Here is a 6,473-nt window from a genome sequence, read left to right as displayed (position 1 = left end):
TGTGTGTGTGTGTGTGTGTGTGTGTGTGTGTGTGTGTGTGTGTGTGTGTGTGATCAACACACATACAACATTAACTTCTGATCAACTGGCTATTCATCAGAGATTCCCATGACCCCCTCCTTAGGTTTGATTAATTTGTTAGAACAGCTCACAGAACTCAGGAAACCTGTTCACTCACTAGATTACAGGTTTACTACAAAGGATATTAAAGGATATGAATCAACAGTCAGATAAAGAAATACACAGGACGAGGTCCTGACCAAGGGAGCTTCTGTCCTCGTGGAGTTTGGGGCCCAGTGTGGGGCACATGGAAGCATTCCGGTTGCCCAACCTGGAAGCTCTCTAAACCCCCTCCTTTTGGGGTTTTTTTGGAAGCTTCATTAGATACGCATGATTGATTAATGCATTGGCTATTGGCAGTTGAGTCAGCATCTAGCCCCTCTCCCCTGCCCAGAAATCAGGTGGTGGGACTGAAAGTTCCACCCCCTCTATTCTTGGTTGGCTTCCCTAGTAGCCCCCATCTTTAGGTGCTCTCCAAAGTCACCTCATTAACATGAACCCAGTTGTGGTAGAAAGGGGCTTGTTGTGAATAACAAGACACCCATTGCACCTTAATGTCTCTGAAGGAAACTGAGGGCAAGAGAACGAATATTTTAATGAAAGATGTTCCTATTGTTCTTATTGCTCAGGAAATTCCAAGGGTTTGGGTAACTATGAGCGAGGAACTGTGGATGAAGACCAAATGTATGTGAGAAATGTATTTTGGTCATCTGAATGACCAAATCTCTATATTTCTTATAAATCATAGTATCGTAGAAACCAACATCGAGTCTGAGCGCTTCAAGATGGTCTGCGTGCTCCCTCACCAAAGCCATAGCATAGCAAAGGTACAGCAGCACATAACCCAGCACCACAAATTTGCTCACGCGGACTTTTCCTTTGTCAAAAAATACAACGATTGGCTGAGTTAAAGTTCCTCTTTTCCTTATATATCGGTCAATGATTTCAGATTTAAGTGGCTTAATCATTACCTTAGGAAACCTAACATTTCTGGCATTTTTCTTTAGGATAATTCATACGTAAAATTTAAATTTTCCCTTCCTTGGTCAATGTATCAGTTAGGATTAGATTCCACAGCGTGTAACAGAAACCCACAGTACAGTGGCTTAAACATGATAGGGGTTTATTTTTTTTTCTCCCATGAAAGGAGTTCCGGAGTAGGCATCCAGGGCTGATATGGCAGCTCTACACACATCTAGGACCCAGGACCCTTCTTTCTGCTCCCCTATATTTGGTGCATGGCTCCCATCATCAAGATTACTTCACAGTCCATGATGGCTGTTGCAACTCAGCCATTATATATACACATTCAAGGCCATAGGCAGGAGGAAAGGGCAAGGGCAAAAGGTTAAATCACTTGCATTAGTCAGTTTTCTTTACAAAGCTTTCTCAGAAGTCTCACTCAATGACTTTTGCTTTCACCCTATCAGCCATCAACATCGGCAGGGAAAGCTGGAAAAGTATTGTTTTAAAGCTAAGTGCATTGCCACCCCCAATAATATAGGGTTTCTGTTCATAACAAAGAAGGGGAGAATGAACAGTGGATAGGTAACTGGCAATCTGTGTCACAGTCTGTCAACCTCAAGAATTGTAATTTTGTGAATTGCTTGTAGCACATTCTGAACACTGCCACTTTAAGACAACAGGACCCTTCCATAGGGTCCCATCACAGGGGAGGGCTTTCCACAGCACTTTGTCCAAAGCCATCCTGGATGCATCCTATTTTCTGCTACTTTGCTTCTTGCCAGCGCTGTGACCCTACTGCCTCTTCTCTTGCTTGGATTTGGTGACTCATACACTGATGCCACTCTGGGCTCCTGCTTGTGCCACTCAGCCTGGTGACCCTCCCCTCATTTCTGATCTTAACTCCTAGCCCATTTCCAACTTTACCATTCCCAGGTGGTCCCTGACCCCTTCAAACATCCAGCCTTTCATAAGGAATAAGTTCCAGTCCTAATGTTGACAGTTACCATATCCATCTATGTGTTTATCTATGAAATCGTAGCCCCCAAATGTTGTGGAATTTTTAATAACTAAGGGTAAATTGCTTCGTGGAAAGAGCACCAAACTAGCAGGCAGGAAACATGGGTTCTACACCTTCATTCTTTATTCTTCAACCAATAGTTTTTTGAGCACTTACTTTGTGTGAGTCACTGACCCAGCTCTGCTACTAATTAAGTGTGAGGGCTGGGGGATGTCACTTCACCTCTTTTTTTCTTTCCTGGACTAAATGAACTTGAAAGCTCTTTTAGCTTGTGCTCTTCTAGAAGCAGACCCTGAGACAAGGATTCAGAGGAGTTGTGGTCAGATGTTTTGTAGCACGTCCTCCAATGGGGATGTGTTTGGTGTTTTTTCTCATGATTAGACTGGAGTTACAGGTTTTGGGGAGAAAGATCATAGAGGTAAAGTGCAGTTCTCGTTACATCATATCACGTGTACAAACTATCAACATGACATCACTATCAGTGTTGACCTTGACCACCAGGCTGATATAGTGTTTGTCAGATTTCTCTACCGTAAAGCTGCTCCTTCCTCCCGCCCTGCCCTGCCTTTCCATACTCTTCTCTTTGTAAGGACATTACTATATATCGCCGACACTTAAGGAGTTGGGAGATATACTCTACCTCCTAAAGGGTGGAGTATCTACATAAATTACTTGGAATTCTTCTGCACAGGGACATTTGTCTCTTCTTCCCCACTTACCTATTTATCTATTCAATCATTTATATCATGAGTATAGACTCATGAATATATGGGTTATAATCCAATAGTACTTTATTTTATTACTCGAATTGTTCTAGCTTTGGCTACTGGGAGCTCTTTCAGTTCTTAGTTCCTTGACCAGGGATCGAACGTGTGCCCCTGCAGTGGAAGCACGGTCTTAACCGCTGGACTGCCAGGGAAGTCCCTGACTCCTTGTCCTTTAGCCATACCCCTTGAGTGTGTGTGTGTGTGTGTGTGTGTGTGTGTGTGTGTGTGTGTGTTCGTGTTCAGCACTACCTTACCTTCTGGCACTACAAGATGCTCTAGGTTTATTTTGTATATCCCCTGCCCCAGCTCTAGAATCAGCCATTTCTGCAAAGAGCCTGGGTGCCTTCTTTTTTTTTTTTAATTAGAAAATGGTATTAGAAACCAATACCTAGGCACTAGGTGTGTTCATTGTTACTAGTTCATCATTGCTTCTTAGCATTCTCAGCTGATGGAGTAAGGAAACGTGTGTATACTAACCAATGTATATCTACATATCTATAAATAGTTCTATATGTATTCATCTATCTCGATATTAAGCTAAACATATCTCCATACTGATGTCTCCAAGTTTAATCCAGTACCAAAAGGATTATTCTAGCCTTCTCCTCTTGCTTGTCTGGAACCTTCCCCTCTAACGGCGAGAAACCTGGCTTCCATGATCTGCCACCTATTTGCTTAGTTGCTCATGTCTAGGATACACGTACAGCAGCATTAGAATTGTTAACTTCTACCCTCCATGGGAAACCACTTTATCAACCAGAATGTGCTGCTTATACACAGTTTCTTTTGTTCTTAGTCTTATAGTATCCACTCCTTTCCAAAGTTACTTAGGAACTTACCTTTTTTCCCACCCCCCTCAGTGAAGTTATTTCATGCATTTGTAATGTAGTTAGATTCTTTTGTCACAGTCTGTATTCCATCTTGGGATCCCTAGACCTCCTAAATGACTTTTTTTTTTTTTTTTTACATCTTTATTGGAGTATAATTACTTTACGATGGTGTGTCAGTTTCTGCTTTATAACAAAGTGAATCAGTTATACATATACATATGTTCCCACATCTCTTCCCTCTTGTGTCTCCCTCCCTCCCACCCTCCCTATCCCACCCCTCCAGGCGGTCACAAAGCACCGAGCTGATCTCCCTGTGCTATGCGGCTGCTTCCCGCTAGCTATCTACCTTACGTTTGGTAGTGTATATATGTCCATGCCACTCTCTCGCTTTGTCACAGCTTACCCTTCCCCCTCCCCATATCCTCAAGTCCATTCTCTAGTAGGTCTGTGCCTTTATTCCTGTCTTACCCCTAGGTTCTTCATGACATTTTTTTTTCTTAAATTCCATATATATGTGTTAGCATACGGTATTTGTCTTTCTCTTTCTGACTTACTTCACTCTGTATGACAGACTCTAGGTCTATCCACCTCATTACAAATAGCTCAATTTCGTTCCTTTTTATGGCTGAGTAATATTCCATTGTATATATGTGCCACATCTTCTTTATCCATTCATCCGATGATGGGCACTTAGGTTGTTTCCATCTCCAGGCTATTGTAAATAGAGCTGCGATGAACATTGTGGTACATGACTCTTTTTGAATTATGGTTTTCTCAGGGTACATGTCCAGTAGTGGGATTGCTGGGTCATATGGTAGTTCTATTTGTAGTCTTTTAAGGAACCTCCATACTGTTCTCCATAGTGGCTGTACCAATTCACATTCCCACCAGCAGTGCAAGAGTGTTCCCTTTTCTCCACACCCTCTCCAGCATTTATTGTTTCTAGATTTTTTGATGATGGCCATTCTGACTGGTGTGAGATGATATCTCATTGTAGTTTTGATTTGCATTTCTCTAATGATTAATGAAGTTGAGCATTCTTTCATGTGTCTGTTGGCAGTCTGTATATCTTCTTTGGAGAAATGTCTGTTTAGGTCTTCTGCCCATTTTGGGATTGGGTTGTTTGTTTTTCTGTTATTGAGCTGCCTGTAAATTTTGGAGATTAATCCTTTGTCAGTTGCTTCATTTGCAAATATTTTCTCCCATTCTGAGTGTTGTCTTTTGGTCTTGTTTATGGTTTACTTTGCTGTGCAAAAGCTTTGAAGTTTCATTAGGTCCCATTTGTTTATTTTTGTTTTTATTTCCATTTCTCTAGGAGGTGGGTCAAAAAGGATCTTGCTCTGATTTATGTCATAGAGTGTTCTGCCTATGTTTTCCTCTAAGAGGTTGATAGTTTCTGGCTTTACATTTAGGTCTTTAATCCATTTTGAGCTTATTTTTGTGTATGGTGTTAGGGAGTGATCTAATCTCATACTTTTACATGTACCTGTCCAGTTTTCCTAACACCACTTATTGAAGAGGCTGTCCTTTCTCCCCTGTACATTCCTGCCTCCTTTACCAAAGATAAGGTGACCATATGTGCGTGGGTTTATCTCTGGGCTTTCTATCCTGTTCCATTGATCTATCTTTCTGTTTTTGTGCCAGTACCATACTGTCTTGATTACTGTGGCTTTGTAGTATAGTCTGAAGTCAGGGAGCCTGATTCCTCCAGCTCCATTTTTCGTTCTCAAGATTGCTTTGGCTATTCGGGGTGTTTTCTGTTTCCATACAAATTGTGAAATTTTTTGTTCTAGTTCTGTGAAAAATGCCAGTGGTAGTTTGATAGGGATTGCATTGAATCTGTAGATTGCTTTGGGTAGGAGAGTCATTTTCACAATGTTGATTCTTCCAATCCAAGAACATGGTATATCTCTCCATCTATTTGTATCATTTTTAGTTTCTTTCATCAGTGTCTTATAATTTTCTGCATACAGGTCTTTTGTCTCCTTAGGTAGGTTTATGCCGAGATATTTTATTCTTTTTGTTGCAATGGTAAATGGGAGTGTTTTCTTGATTTCACTTTCAGATTTTTCATCATTAGTGTATAGGAATGCCAGAGATTTCTGTGCATTAATTTTGTATCCTGCTACTTTACCAAATTCATTGATTAGCTCTAGTAGTTTTCTGGTAGCATCTTTAGGATTCTCTATGTATAGAGATGTATATGTATATGTATATGTATATACATATATGTATATGTACATATATGTATATGTACATATATGTATACATATACATATACATACATATGTATATGTATATGTATATGTCACTGCAAACAGTGACAGCTTTACTTCTTCTTTTCCGATTTGGATTCCTTTTATTTCCTTTTCTTCTCTGATTGCTGTGGCTACAACTTCCAAAACTATGTTGAACAAGAGTGGTGAGAGTGGGCAACCTTGTCTTGTTCCTGATCTTGGTGGAAATGGTTTCAGTTTTTCACCATTGAGGATGATGTTGGCTGTGGGTTTTTCATATATGGCCTTTATTATGTTGAGGAAAGTTCCCTCTATGCCTCCTTTCTGCAGGGTATTTATCATAAATTGGTGCTGAATTTTTTCGAAAGCTTTCTCTGCATCTGTTGAGATAAGCTCCCTCTGTAAGCTGTAAAGTTCTATGGGTTTTTTTTTTTTTTTGAGAATTTGTCATAAGATTTATTTACCCAGATGGGAAATGTTTTTACAGAGGTATTCATCATAATCTTGTTTGTAAGAGCAAAACATTTTTGAAAAAAATATCCATTAGTAGCAAAACAGATTTTGATGCATTTATGTAATGGAAAATTATGCAGAT

Source organism: Monodon monoceros, unplaced genomic scaffold (assembly GCF_005190385.1).
Source record: "Monodon monoceros isolate NGI ecotype Baffin Bay Population unplaced genomic scaffold, NGI_Narwhal_1 Super_Scaffold_22, whole genome shotgun sequence".
Lineage (NCBI taxonomy): Eukaryota > Metazoa > Chordata > Mammalia > Artiodactyla > Monodontidae > Monodon > Monodon monoceros.
This window is presented reverse-complemented; position numbering follows the sequence as displayed.